We start from the raw sequence: 16,196 nt of genomic DNA on the forward strand, positions 1-16,196 counted from the left end.
TTGGTTTGTGTGGGGTTTAGTTCTTGCTAGGTTCTACGGTCAAACCTCATGGGGAGGGGTTGAGGATGGAAGCCACTTTGGGGAATAAAAACTATCCCAATGGGGCATCCAAGCTCAACCAAGCTTCACACAATCTTGGTGATAAACATTCCATTGTGGGTTAATCGTCATTTTTCCATCTAATAAGCAGGTTGGCCCTGACTTAGGCTCCAAGCTTGACCAACCATCCCACAATCTCGATGATAAGCATCCCATTGTGGGTTGATCATTCCTCTTCCATCCAATAAGTAGATTAGCCCTGACCTAGGCTCAGGATAGATATCCTAGTGATAAGCATTCCATCCATCTAATAAGCAGGTTGGCCCTGACCTAGGCTCCAAGCTTGACCAACCTTCGCACAATCCTGGTGATAAGCATCCCATTGTGGATTGATCATTCTTCTTCCATCCAATAAGCAGGTTAGCCCTGCCCTAGGCTCAACATAGACAATCCTAGTAATAAGCATCCCATTGTGGGTGGATCGTTCTTCTTCCATCCACAAAGCAAGTTGGCCCTGGCCTAGGCTCAACCTAAACATAAAATTAAAAAAAGAAACAAAAAGGTATGTTATCTCTCTCCCTAATAGTATGTGTCCATCATGATGCATTTTGGTTTGTCATATATGGATAGAAATTTTCATCAACCATCATCAAAATCATTGAATTCACATGTATATGGGTTTATCAAAGTGTAAATCTCATATTAGCATATTTATGTAAATTTCATGCCAAAAAAGAAAAACATATTAGAAATGTTAACTCATGCCATGATTTAAAGTAATTCATTGATAAAACCCTTCTTTTAAATGTTACAAGTAAATATTTATCGAATTAGGAAACAAAATATAAAGTGTTTGATTCCATCATTTTATATATGTGTGTGTTATTATTTTATGCATCTTTCACTTTATCAACAACAACAGAGCCTACACTAAAGGATTATATGGCTCTCACCACCTGTGTAGTGTTTTCGGTATCAATTCCAAGACATTTAGATGTAAATCCACCTCTTTCACTAGTTGAATTCTAAGACATCTAAATGAAGGCCCACCTCTTTCATTAGTTGACCACACCTACTCTCATATAAGGGTATGAGATTTGTGAGCCATACTTTCAAACAACATAACAAACCCAAAAAAGTGGGTTAATTGTTTTGATGTTATCCAAACAAGCTCAAGCCATCATTCTTGTAAGGTTTGGCACTATGCAACTCCTTTCCTCTATGGTCTTCTATTTGGTGATATGATACATGAGCTTAGTAGGATGGTCAATTTCCTAGTTGGTCACTTTATGTATCAATATATCTAATATGCAAAATCACTATGTAGTGGATAATTTTGTGATCGATTCCTACTGTTGTATTAGAGTATCTTTATTACTCCATCTAATTGATCGTATCGATCTTGATATTAATACATCTCTACACAACTTTCCTATAAATATTCGAATATTTTCTTTAAAAAAAGACAAACAAAAACATTTGCGCCAAGATTTATAAACTTTACTTTAATTTATATAATTAAAATCTAAAATATTACTTTTTAGCATATCTTCTTAAATTATATCAACTATGTTGAAAAATGTAGCAAGAAATTCTCAATTTGATTTTGCCTTGATTAAATTGAGGAAATTTGAATTTCCATATCAGCATACAACTTTGATGCAATTAACTTGTGTAACATGGCTTGTGCCACCCAGTTTACTCAATAAATTCGAGTTGGAGGAGTTAGAGTTCAGTTAAGAATGTGTGATTGCTAATTTGTAGCAATCAAGGTCAGTTATCTCAAGTTGTTTTCATTTAAACTAGTTCCAACTATTGGAGGTACTAGTGGAAGGTTAGTTGTGCAGTGGGACTTCAGTCTAACTTAGTGATCATTCAGTTAATTGATTAATCAACCCAAAATAGCTAGTGCATGCAGATAATTCGAGTTCCCGAGTTGTGATGGAGATTCCAAGGCAATGTAACATCAGTCGTAGATTAGTCTTGAGTGTACAGGTGTTGCATGCAGTCCGATGATCAACCTTTGGAATTGTGCAATCTATTTTGGAGAAATTCTTAAATAATAGGGGCCTAATTTATTAGGAATTACACAAGGAAATAAGGGCTAAAGCAGAGGCAAAAATTGACTAAGTCTGGGTTAGAGCTTCTCAGTGAGTAGAGAGATAGGTTATTCACTTGTAGGTTGTGCTCAGTTGAGAAAATCAATTGTAATACATCTTTATTCATCATATTAATGCAAGCATTCATTAGGGTTTTTAGCAGATTTCTTTCCCAAGAAAAATATTGTGTGCATGTGTGTTATTTCTTATTGTAGGTCTAACATTTTGTTCTAAATTGTGAATTAACTTCCGCGGAATAGTAGAGTAGGTTTATGTCTTGTGATTTTGATTAAAACATCATGAGAAATTGAAAATCTACACCATAATTTCTACATGGTATCAAAGCATGATTCACATTAAAGCAGGAATTTCAAAATTATTCTTGAGGAGGTTCAAATTTGCAGTTTAGTGTAGCAGGATCTCTTCAGAGCGAGGAAGATGACCTTCAATGGGTTGAGGCTAAAGTATGCCTTGGAAGGCAACTCTAATTTCATCACATGGAGGCGGTGTTTGATGATAATGGATTGTTAGAATACCTCAAGATAGATGTTGCAAAACCAGTGAAATATGATGCCTAGAACCTTGCTTAGTGGAAGAAAGATGTAGTGAAGGTGAGAAGAATAATAATGGAGGGAGTACGAGACCACATTGTCACCAATTTCCATGGGAAAGAAACTCCTTATGCAATGTGGAAAACGGTGAAAAATATATTCCAGAATAGTAGTGACCATAGGAAGTTGGCACTCAAGGATAAACTTTGAAATATCAAGATGCAGAAGAATGATATTATCGTGAAATATCTAAGCAAGTTTACACAATTTCGTGATGAGCTTGTAGGGTTGGTGTTATTATTTCAGAGGATGACTTGCTAAGCCTAACCCTTCAAGGCCTCCCTAAGAGCTAGCATAGCTATCAAGATTCGGTGAACATGAAGGAGAAATTACCAAATTGGGAACGCTTATGGTATGATTCGGTACAGGAGGAAATAAGGTGAAATATCAGAGATTGGACTTCATCCAAGGGCGAGGATGAAGAAAACTTTTCCCTAGTTGGAAAGGGAAAGAAAGGAAAAGGGAAGAAATTTGAAACAAAACCAGAATCCAACCAAGGGGGCAAGAAGAAATATTTTTCCAAAATTAAATGCTTCGATTGTCATGAATTCAGGAACTATGCCACGAAGTGTCCACAAAAAATAGGTAAGAAAGAAGACGTTGGAAGGAGAAGCAAGTGAAGCCTTAGCTTCACATTTGGAGCTTGACTTTACCCTTATCACATGCATGAAAAGCATAGTGATGGGGAGCATGTGGTACTTGGACTAAAGTGCCTCGTTCCACATGACAAGGTGTAGAGAATTTTTCAATGGCCTGGAGGAGAAATATCTATATATGCACATCGAGCTAGGGGATGACAGAAGGTACAACACGAATTGGATTGGTACATTCACCTTTGAGAGGAAGCTGATCTCCCCTCTCACACTCAAGGATGTCATGTTCGTTCCCGGCCTAAAGAAAAATCTCAACTTTGTTACAGTTTTGGAAGACCGTGGTTGTGATGTGATCTTCAACAAAGGAAAAGAATTCATGAGGCACATATCCATGGGACAGGTGAAGTAGATCGGGGTTTGTGTGAATAACCTATATAAGCTAGATGTGGAATAATGTGTTGCATTAAGCAGTAAGTTGAAGAAAGTGCAGGGTCACGATGTCGATGAAATTTTGCACAAAAGACTTAGCCATTTGCATCATGGTGCCTTGAAGATTATGCAACAAATAACCACTAGCCTCCCCAAAGGAGCACTTGAGCAATAGGATGTATGCAAAGGATGTACCTTGGGGAAGTACACAAAATCCACATTCCATGATCAGGACAACAAAGCACATGCAGTCTTAGAAAGGATCCACTATGATGTATGTGGAACTTTCTCGACAACCTCCACTACCAGACACAAATATTTTGTCATTTTTATTGATGACTTCTCACGAAAGTGTTGGATCTTCTTCATGCAGAAGAAATATGAGACATTCTCCAAGTTCATAGAATTCAAGGCACTGGTTAAGAAAGAAACTGGTAAGAAGGTGAAATCTCTCAAGAGCGATAATGGTGATGAGTATGTGTCAAATGAATTCAAGAATTTATGTGTGAAAGAAGGCATTCGATGATAGTTTACAACACCCCACAACCCATAGAAGAATTGGGTGGCCGAGAAAGAACTATTGCATTGTGGGAGAATCAAGGGTGATGTTGCATGACCAAGGCCTACCTCTGCATATGTGGGCTGAGGCATGCAACCAAATTCTATTTGCAAAATCAGAGCCCTCATCAGATTCTTGGTATGATTACACCGGAGGAGGCTTTCTCAGGGAGAAAGTCAGATGTGCCACACTTCATGATTTTTGGAGCCTCTGTTTACAACCATGTCTCCAAAGAATCAAGGGAGAAGCTTGAGCTGACAATAGAGTTGGGGATATTTGTGGGTTACACAGAAACTCCCCACAACTACCGTGTGTATGTTGGGTTGTCTTATATTCTTTCCACAACTACCCCACATGTGGGGGGGTGGTAGAGCCCCCCTGTACGTTGCATTGGGCGTTGCCGAGGGGTCATGGGGGGGTCGCTGCCCCTTGTCTGGGGTATGCATGGGGGCAGTAGCCCCCCTGCATGGGGTTCGGAGCAGCGCCTCAAGAAATTTTTTTTGGACCCTATATTAGATGGCAGACCTACCTATGGTTTTGGGCATGATGGTTTTCTATCCATGGTATTTTGTAGATCTGGTTAAGGGAACTATGATTTTGTTCTAATCCAGGGTTAATGGATTGGGGTGTATGGATGCTTCGACGTGTATATATATGTATTGTAACATTGAAAGGAACATAATGAAAAATCAATCTGGTAGTCCCGATTTTGGGATCCAGGGGAAAATCTCTGTGTATATATGTTTTATGTTTTATTCTCTCACCATCATTTATTTTCTGTTATTTAGAATTCGTATGCAAGTAATTTTTGTATGGGGTTAAAACCTACATTTGGTACCAGAGTCGTTTTAGCTTCAAGGCGACGCCTTTCTACTGAGGGGTTTTTGCTCAAGCTTGTGGTAGAACCTATTTAGTGGGAGATCTGCGGGATCGACTCTTGTGGAGAAAGAAGATGGTGAGCAGTGGAATAGAGATGGAGAAATTTAATGGTCAGAGTTTTAAGTTGTGGAAACTCAAGACGAAGGATCTGCTGGTGGATAAAAATCAGTGGATCGTTGTAGATCTAGATACTAAACCACAACAATGCTAGCTAAATATTGGGCGAAGTTGGATAGGAAGGCAAAGAGCACAATACGATTGTGTGTCTCAGATTTAGTATTGTTGAATGTATCAAGGGAAGCTTCGACGAAGGCTTTGTGGGAAAAGTTAGTGGATTTGTACCAATCTAAGTCTCTGGTGAATAAATTATTCCTACAAAAAAAGATGTATAACCTGAGGATGAAAGATGGAGACTCGATGATAGAGCATATGAACAAATTTAATATTGTGGTAAGCTGGTTATTATCTATTGATATTAAAATTTCAGATGAAGATAAGTGCATCAGTTTGTTATGTTCTCTACCAGATTCGTGGGATAGTCTGGTTGTTGCAATAGGGAGCAATGCAATTGCCTTGCAATTTGATGAAATAGTCTCATCCTTGTTGTCGGAGGATATGAGACAGAAAAATATGGAGGGCTAGAATGGTGATGCCTTGCTTGTACGAGGATGGTCCCACAACAAAAACAAAAATAAGTCCTTGAGTGGGAGATCTAAATCTAGAGAGAGATCTAAATCTCCAGGAAAACATGTAAAGGTGTGCTGGAAATGCGGAAAGGAAGGGCACTTCAAAAGGGTCTGTAAATCTAAAGCTCCTGAGAAATAAAGGGATCTGATGATGCTCCTTCTGCAGAGGCAAAAACCACCTCAGATGAAGGTGGGGATGTGTACTTGGCTTCTTCTTCAAGTACACATGTAGATCATGAGGAATGGTTGATTGACTTAGGTGCATCCTTTCACTTCACTCCCCATAGAGAGTGGTTATGCGAGTATGAGAAATATGATGGTGGTGATGTCTTCTTAGGGGATGACAGGAAGGCTAGAATCATTGGTCGCGGAAAATTCAAGTTGAAGTTGCAAGGTGGAAGGATTAGAACACTTCCGAGTGTTCTGCATATTCCTACATTAGTCAGAAATATGATTTCTGTAAGCACGCTGGATTATGCTGGTGTAAAAAAAATGTTCGAGAAAGATACCTGCAAGATGGTTTAGGGAGCACTTGTATTGATGTGGGGAGTTCAGATTGGAACTCTGTACAAGCTTCAAGGTAGCACTATTATTGATGGGTGCAACAGTTTGGTGGTTCCTGAAAGTGGGGCAAAAAATCTAGTGGTCTTTGGAGAAAAGATCATGATATGGCATCAAAGGCTTGGACATATTGGAGAGAAGGGCCTTCAAATACTTCATGGTAATGGTATGGTAGAAGGTATGTCTAATAGCTCTCTGGATTTTGATTTCTGTGAAAATTGTGTATATGGGAAGTAGAATCAAATGAGTTTCCCCTCTAGTGGTAAGAGGGTGAAACAGATATTAGAGCTTGTGCACAGTGATGTGTTTGGACCTATGTCAGTTCCATCACTGGGAAAGTTTGTGTACTATGTATCATTTATATATGACTTCTCAAGGAATACATGGCTATATTTCCTTAGGAAGAAATCTGAAGTCTTTGACAATTTAAAGAATTTAAGGCTCTAGTGGAAAGCTAGACAGAGAAGAAGACAAAGGTGATGATGACAGATAATGGTGGAGAGTTGTGCAAGAAGGAATTTGAAGAGTTTTGTAAGAATTGTGGTATAGCACGACAAAGGATTACATCATACACACCTGAGAAAAATGGAGTTACAGAAAGAATGAACAAGATGTTGACGAAAAAGGGCAAGAAGCATGCTCAATGGTGCTGGGTTAGGACAATAATTATGGGCAAAGGTGGTGGAGACTGCATGTTACCTGGTCAACAAAACATCTTCATCAGCGTTTGAGGGTAAGACTCCATAAGAGGTATGGACTGGTAAGAAATATTTTCTTTCACATCTGAGGTTATTTGGATGTGATGCATATGTACATGTTCCAAAGGAGAAACGAACAAAGTTGGATAGTAAATCTGAAAAGTGTATCTTTATTGGGTATAAGGATGGTTTAAATGGTTATAAGCTTTGAAATCCAGAAACAAGGAAGGTTGTGTACAATCGAGATGTGGCGTTTAGAGAGGTGAAAGATGTTATTAAACATGAAGTCCTACCAAAGGAACCTGAGAAGATAGAGTTTGAACTAAAGGAGGAAGAATCAGACTCTACAGCAGAAGAGGAATCAGAAGATGAAAAGCTACAAACTCCGGCTATGAGAAGATCAGTTCAAGAAAGAAGGCAACCAAAAAAGTATAGTCCATCTGCTTTCTGTTCAAAAATTTTCTTTACATATTAGTAATGACGATCGCAAAACTATGAGGGAAGCAATAGGTTCAGAGGATGAAAAACTCTGGAATGATGCCATGGTTGATGAAATGGAATCTTTGCACAAAAATGAGGCTTGGGATCTGGTGGAGTTTCCAGCTGGAAGGAAACCCATTTCCAGCAAATGGGTGTTCAAGAAGAAGATGAATGCAGAAGGAAAGGTGGAGAAATACAAAGCTCGGTTGGTAGCAAAAGGTTATTCCCAGGTGTCGGGAATTGATTTTGGTGATATTTTTTCTCCTGTTGCCAAGGTAGATTCTATTAGATTACTTTTATTTGTTGTTTCTGCTTTTGATTTTGAGGTAGAGCATATGGATGTGAAGACAACATTTCTTCACAAGGATCTAGAAGAAGAGATCTACATGAAGCAACCTAAAGGCTTTGTAGTGAAGGGTAAGAAAGAACTGGTATGCAAGTTAAAAAATTATCTGTATGGGTTAAAACAATCACCAAGGATTTGGTATCAGAAACTTGATACATTTATATGGGGACTTGGCTTCACCAGAAGAAAAGCATATCACTGTGTGTATTTTAAATTAATTGGTGACCGTGTTATTTATCTGGTCTTGTATGTGGATGATATGTTGCTGGTTGGAAATGACAAAGAAATTATCTAGGATTTGAAGACCCAATTGTCCTCCAAATTCGACATTAAAGATCTTGGTGCCGCAAACTATATTTTTTGCATGGAAATTAAACGAGATCAGGAAAAGAGGAAGCTTTGGTTAAACCAGAGGAAGTATGTCGAGACAATACTGTAGAGATTTAATATGCAGGATAGTAAACCAGTGAAGGTTCCTATTCCTATAGGTGTAAAGTTATCTATTGAACAGTGTCCCAAGACACAAGAAGAGGAAGAGGACATGTCCCATGTTCCATACGCAAGTGCAATCAGTAGCCTGATGTATGCAATGGTTTTTACTAGACCAAACATTACACATGCAATGGGAGTATTGAGCAGGTTTATGTCAAAACCAAGGAAGGAGAATTGGACAACGATGGAGTGGATTTTTAGGTATTTGTGTGGCACTAATGATTATATTTTGTGCTACTGTTGATGGTGTTGGACCCGCCAAAATTTAGGGGATCACCCCGGTATGAAGTCCCAACTAAAACTCACATCATTTGGTGTGGGAGTTCCATCCGGTATGATGGCCCAATTGCCATTATCCTAAAGATATGCCTTAGCTCTTGCTTGTCAGCACATGAGAGTGGTCTACTTTGTCTTCGAACAACGAGGTTCGTGTACCTGGTGAGTGCTAGTGTTACTTGTGTCAAGGTTCTTTCACCGCAGAGAGAGAGGGTGGAAGTGGGTCTCCAATCGAAAGGGAAAAATCACAACTCTTTCAGAGACACACAACACAGCAGGATATGCGCAGCTTCCGCTGGAGCAGTCCACACGGATGTGGCAGTCACACACACAAGGAGGGATAGCACATACAACACTCAACGGAGTAGTCCACGCGAGTGTGACGGTCATTATAACAATTTTATGGAAAGGTTTTGTTTGATATCTAGTGAGGCAGCCTACGCGGGCAAGACAATGTTAACAACTTATACAACACATTTTCATAAACATATGTATTAAAGCAACCGAAAGAGTTCAATTGTTTTAACACGGGTTAAAGCAACATGCATTACAAGTGTTCCAAGATTAGTCTTACAAATAATTACAATACATGTGTGAAAATGTGTTGTCTTGCTATTAGGCTTTTGAATTAAGCGAAAGTTCCAAGACACATCGGTACACCATACATCACTAACCCCGTAGGTGGGGCATGGAGCCACTGCTCACTCCTCAAAGAAAATATTAAAGACTCTCAAGGCTATGTGGGAGGAGCCAAGGTGAAAAAAAAGTCCTTTGCATGTACAAATGAGGGAGTTTTTATAGCCAAGGGTTAAACTGACCCTTGTGGTTGATCAACTTTCCTCATGACTGTTTGACTTCTATGACCTTTCAACTTTACATGACTCTTGATATGACAAATGGGTCACTTGGACTTCCACATTACATTACATTGATTGACAATATGGTCCACAATAGAGATGTGGATGACATGACTCATGAGAAGACTCGACATGACAGTGTTTGGACGTTCGTGTTGCTGTTGGTGCATGTCGAGTTGCAGTGTTGCTGAGTGATGGATGTCCTCAAGGTGTGTCACAACTTCACCTTCACATGGCATGGTGCGTGGAGTCTTTGATGGTCGCTGGTTCGCTTGATGGTGTGTTGGCATGTCGTTTCCTTTCTTGTACTTGGTCATGCTAGACATGTTCGTTTGTTCGCGAAAATGAGTGTTCCTCCATTCGCAAACTCATGGTCGTCCATCCACAAACACATCTTCGCATTTACATCTGACCATCCATCTGTCCATGAACACATCCGTTCACAATCGTTTGTCCGTGAACACATCTTGCATGGGTCATGTTATCACCCCAAGAAACTCTCCTAGGTTGTATATCAAAGATGCTTGGGAACATTACAAATTCAAAAAAAATGTTGGAAAAATGGTGGATGAGTGAAAGAAATGCTGCATATTCAAGCTAGATAACCACTTCTACTATGCTTGACCCCAGACATGGGTGAACACCCCAGACTATAAGGTTTTAGACCACCAATTACTCACAGTTTAAGGAAAATGTGATGATGGAGAATATTGATCACACCAGCAGATGCACAGGACCCTGTGATGGCCAGCTGCAACCAATTAAAAGGTCTGTAAATCTGTTTCCTAATATACAGATAGGATGATAGCTCTTTGGCATTAAAACAACAGAAACATGCATACACATTCAATAATACTAGCTAGATTCTAACACAGAGGTGGGATGACAGCCCCTCTAATGCTAAACATCAACAACACATGAATAAATGCATGACAGGAACAGCCTAGAACAAAGAAGAAGAAGTGGAAAGTGAGCAATTAACAGCAAAAGAAGCTTGCATTAGCTGAAAATGAAGACCAGACGCTGCAAGTATCACAGTAGTTACAGTCTCCAGAAGTTGAAGCTTACAACAAAATAACATTCATCAACCCTCAACACATCTTCTTTGTTGGTATATATGGAGGTTGAATACAAAAATATCTACTAACCTATGCGTGGAGGGGTCATAATTGACCACCAACCGCATTTACAATCAGATATGGGCTTTAATACAATTTGATTACTTTAATGGGTCAATTTGACATTTACTGGTACTTTGTTGTCCTTCCTGAACATGTGAAGTATTATTTGAATAAATTTCAATAACTGCTGCAGTCATCGAACTGTTCGAGGTTCATCCTTCTCATCCTTGACTATGCTGCTCTTTGAATGAGGTAGCTGAGGATTCAATGCGCTGAGTACCGGATCATCTCTTCCTTCTTCGCATGCACGGGATAGGCCAAAAACACTGAGAAATGCATTGAAAATGGACGATGGACTGGGCATGAACATTAACCATTGGATAACTCAGATGGACGGCCGAGATCTTTTGGAGGGCAACGTCGAGAGGCAATGGAAGCGTGATGGAATATTAGCCGTTAGATCTGGCAAATTGGATGGCGAAGATCGACATATGAGGGTTATCAGGAGGCATGTGAGTGGGAAGAACGAGTGTGGGTTGTCAGATCGCTATCGGGCAGATCCGACGGCTATCGGGCGGCGGAGGTGGTCGACAGTTAACGAGCGGGAGGAGGGTACGACAATGGTAAGTGGCTTCCTCGCATTGCGCACAAGAGGCGGGTGGTTTACGTACCGTGGGGCGCGATCCAGTCAGGATGAGACACGTGGCTGACGGGACAGTGTGGAAACCACTTTCCCCGCTGACTAACAAGCGTGCAAGTTCGCAAGGCGGGAGCAGCGTATACCGTCGGATCCGCGGGAGATGATCGGACGGCGGAGGGCGAATGCGTACATTGCAGGGTTGATGTGACAGGGACAGCGACAGCACGCGGTTAAATGCATATAGTCATGTGGATTTAGACCTTGCGCCCGAGAGTTTGAGGAATATGGGTTTGTGAGGAAAATTAGCAGAAAATGGAGGAATGTGGAGCCATAAGAGTGTAAGCGAAGTGATAAGGAAAAGGAAAGTTATGGTGTGAGGTCACGATATCGAGGTTTTTGGAGAAAAGGGAAAATAAAGGAGGAAACGGGAATAGTTGTTGCAAGCCTTATACAACCAAAACCATCACTGCCCAACACCTATTTTCATCCATCAAATGTCAAAGAACATAGCAGAGCTAACACTGGCTCCTTCTAGGGATGAGATCCTCCCTGTGAGGTCTCAAGAACCTACAGACCACTGGCTTTCCAGCTGAAAATGAATTAGTCAAAATTCCCAGTGTTTCATTGGGCATGGAGTCTAATTTGCCTACAATAGAAACCTGTAAAAGAACATGATTACAATCACTAAGGCTTGAGAGCCTTAAACAACATAAATATTCAAAAACTGGCCGACTGATGGGCCATCAAAATTGTTTCTCCTGCTCTCGGCCCCTTCATCATAGAGTTGCAAAATAGGATTGGTTTGATCATCTACCTCAAACAATTTAGGACATTTGAGCTTAAGAGGTAGATATGGATCAAATTTCATCTCCCTTCTGTGTATTCTCCTCCTTGGATGTTTTTCATAAGAGCCTTTGTACACCTGCTGAATAACAATGGCTACTGTGTACTTGTCTTTGTCATTTGTGGCCTGCACAACTAATATGAATGGAGCATCATTGTATTCTTATGAAGGGGATGCAGAGACTTCATCTACTCCTGAATCTTTGTTTGAACAATCCTCATCCAAGTAGGAGTTCCAAGACTGTGCATCCTCTTCCTCTGTCATCTAAAAAGCTGCCCTTTCATTCTGTGTTGAGGCCATCTGAGCAGGTTTCAGAAAATTAAAACTGAGGTGATCAGTCTCAACCTTGAGAATAGAGCTATTTCCTGCCTCAGTGTTTAAGGGGAAAATTTGAGGGATTGTTTTTTGAGTAGACAAAGGGACAAAAGATGATGGGGAGCTTTCCTCTCCCTTATTGATCACTGGGCTGGGGATGATAGCAAGCTTGCTAATTTGCAGATCTGCATAGCCATGTGAAGATGAGATGGCTTTGAGCACAAGTTCTTGGAGGATGGTGGGACCTGCTGTTGACTACTTCTGCTGATCAGCTTTTTTTTCTGCAGCCACAACAAACTGACAAGCAATGCCTCTTGATAATGCTTCTTCATATGCAACCCTGGTTAGGAAAGGAGCACCTTCCAAACCATGGACCTCCTCCTCTTCTTCATACTACACTTCTTCCATGACTATATTTTGTAAAAGGGTCTTAACCCCTTTATCTTCATTAGTGACTTTATTTCTTTGCAGAATCTGCAAATTCTCATGTGTTCCTCTACATGGATTTGGAGTTGGAAGAGAAAAGGAACAATGTGCCTCTGCCATTTCAGAATACTGCTCAGCCTTTAGTTTGGAAACTTCAAAGGCCAAGAACTCAATCATTCTAGCTAATTCATCGATCTCCGACTCTGAGGATGATGAGGATTCACCTCCCTGTCTTCTGCTCTCGGCACCACCTTCAAGTCTCTCTGCAACAATGATATTCGATTCTACTTCAAAGGCTGTAGTTTGCATATCAGCCAAAGAAGTGCATATTCTTTCTCTTAACAGCAGGCAGAACTAAGAATCGAAGGCATTAGCATAAGTAAGCATGGCTAAAGTAGGGGTGGGTCTTACTTCAGCCGGCATTCTGCTGTACATAAGATTGAATCTTTTGTTGAAATCGGACAGTAGCTCACCATCTTCTCTCTGCAAGTTCCCAAATTCAGTATAATAAAAGAGTAGATCTTTATTATTCCCCCAGTGCTTTAGGAACACATCATCTAGGGCCTCAATGTCCACAACAGACCTAGGGGGTAATTCTCTAAACCATTTTCTAGCTTCCCCATCTAGGCTTTGGACAAAAGCCCTCATCCACACATCCTCTTCATTGATATCCAGGTTATCAGCATAGCTATAAAAGGCTTCAAAGTGCTCTTCAGTTGTTACTCCTTCTGTACCAGTAAACTTAGGCATGTATTCTTGATAATCTCTTGCAGGCATGGCATTCAAAGGGGTAGGCAAGACCAAGGGTCCATACCTAGCAGCAACTATTCTTTCTATCTTAAGAGCTTGTTGACCTGCCATGACTGGGCTATATGAAAGGATACTGGTGGACTGAGTGGTATGAATCAATGAAAAGAATGACAGAAACAAAGGAATGTGATGGACAACATGAAAACTTTTTTCTTTGAGTTGGAATCCGAAAGGGAAATGAATGGCTAAGGAGCTAAATGAATCTCTGAAGGTGACATTCACTAATAGAGATACATGGAACTTTTAAGGCATACCTGATCCTGGTGCTCCTTATTGTGATATTTTCTTCTGCTAAACAATCTTCTCAGGATCAGGCACTGGTTCAACTGATCGTTTCTAAGGATTTCTCCGAACATGCCTCACCAACTGCACCAGAACTGCAATGTGGAGTTGCCAAAGGATGGTTTTCCACTAGTGGAGTCACTAGATAGATGATTACAACCAAATTATGTGCCCAAACCTTGTCTATCATCAAAATCCGGAACTGTGTCGTTCTTCCCAGGGAAGCTAAGCTTCAATTCTCCTCTCCCTGGCAACGGAGCCAATTAATGTTATCACCCCAAGAAACTCTCCTAGGTTGTATATCAGAGATGCTCGGGAACATTACAAATTCAAAAAAAATGTTAGAAAAAAGGTGGATGAATGAAAGAAATGTTGCATATTCAAGCCAGATAACCACTTCTACTATGCTTGACCCTAGACATGGGTGAAGACCCCCATACTACAAGGCTTTAGACCACCAATTACTCACAGTTTAAGGAAAATGTGATGATGGAGAATACTGATCACACCAGAAGATGCACAGGACCCTGTGATGGCTAGCTGCAACCAGTTAAAAGGTCTGTAAATCTATTTCCTAATACACAGATAGGATGACAGCTCTCTAACATCAAAACAACATAAACCTGCATACACATTCAATAATACTAGCTAGATTCTAACACAGAGGTGGGATGACAACCCCTCTAATGCTAAACATCAACAGCACATGAATAAATGCATAACAGGCACAGCTTGGAACAAAGAAGAAGAAGTGGAAAGTGAGAAATTAACAGCAAAAGAAGCTTGCATTAGCTGAAAATGAAGACTAGACGCTGCAGGTATCACAGTAGTTACAGTCTCTAGAAGTTGAAGCTTAAAACAAAATAACATTCATCAACCCTCAACACATCTTCTTTGTTGGTATATATGGAGGTTGAATACAAAAATCTCTGCTAACCTATGCGTGGAGGGGTCATAACTGACCACCAACCACATTTACAATCAGATATGGGCTTTGATACAAATTGTTTGCTTCAATGGGTCAATTTGACATTTACTGGTACTTTGTTGTCCTTCTTGAACAGGTGAAGCATTATTTGAATAAATTTCAATAACTACTGCAATCATTGAACTGTTCGAGGATCGTCCTTCTCGTCCTTGGTCGTGCTGCTCTTTGAATGAGGTAGCTGAGGATTCAATGCGCTAAGTACCGAATCATCTCTTCCTTCTTCGCGTGCACGGGACAGGCCAAAAACACTAAAAAATGCATTGAAAATGGACAATGGACTAGGCATGAACATTAACCGTTGGATAGCTCAGATGGACGGCCGAGATCTCTTGGAGGGCAGCATCGGGAGGCAACAGAAGTGCGATGGAATATTAGCCGTTAGATCTAGAAAATTGGATGGCAGAGATCGATGTATGAGGGTTATCAGGAGGCATGTGTGTGGGAAGAACAAGTGTGGGCTGTCGGATCGCTGTCGGGCAGATTCGACGGTTATCGGACGGCGAAGGTGATCGACAATTAACGAGCGGGAGGAGGGTATGGCAGCGATAAGCGGTTTCCCCACACCGCTCACGGGAGGCGGGTGGTTTACGTACCGCGGGGCGCGATCCAGTCAGGATGAGACACGTGGCTGACGGGATAGCGGGGAAACCACTTTCCCCGTTGACTAACAAGCGCGCAAGTTCGCAGGGCGGGAGCAACGTATACCGTCAGATCCGTGGGAGATGATCGGACGGTGGAGGACGAATGCATATGTTTTGGGGTTGATGTGACAGGGACAGCGACGACACACGGTTAAATGCATATAGTCATGTGGATTTAGACCTTGCGCCCGAGAGTTTGAGGAATATGGGTTTGTGAGGAAAATTAGTGGAAAACGGAGGAATGGGGAGCCATTAGAGTGTAAGCAGAGTGATAAGGAAAAGGCAAGTTATGGTGTGAGGTCACGATATCGGGGTTTTTGGAGAAAAGGGAAAATAAAGGAGGAAACGGAAATAGCTGTTACAAGCCTTATACAACCAAAACCATCACTGCCCAACACCTATTTTCATCCATCAAATGTCAAAGAACATAGTAGAGCTAATAGGTCATTTGTTTGTTCGTTCGAGACCAAGTGCTCTTGCATGTTCTCTCCTTTTTCATCCCATCTGTTGTGGCATCACGTTTG

The sequence above is a fragment of the Pinus tabuliformis genome, chromosome 2_1, assembly GCF_031772625.1.
Source record: "Pinus tabuliformis cultivar Carrire ecotype Pingquan chromosome 2_1, CPIR1, whole genome shotgun sequence".
Classification (NCBI taxonomy): Eukaryota; Viridiplantae; Streptophyta; class Pinopsida; order Pinales; family Pinaceae; genus Pinus; species Pinus tabuliformis.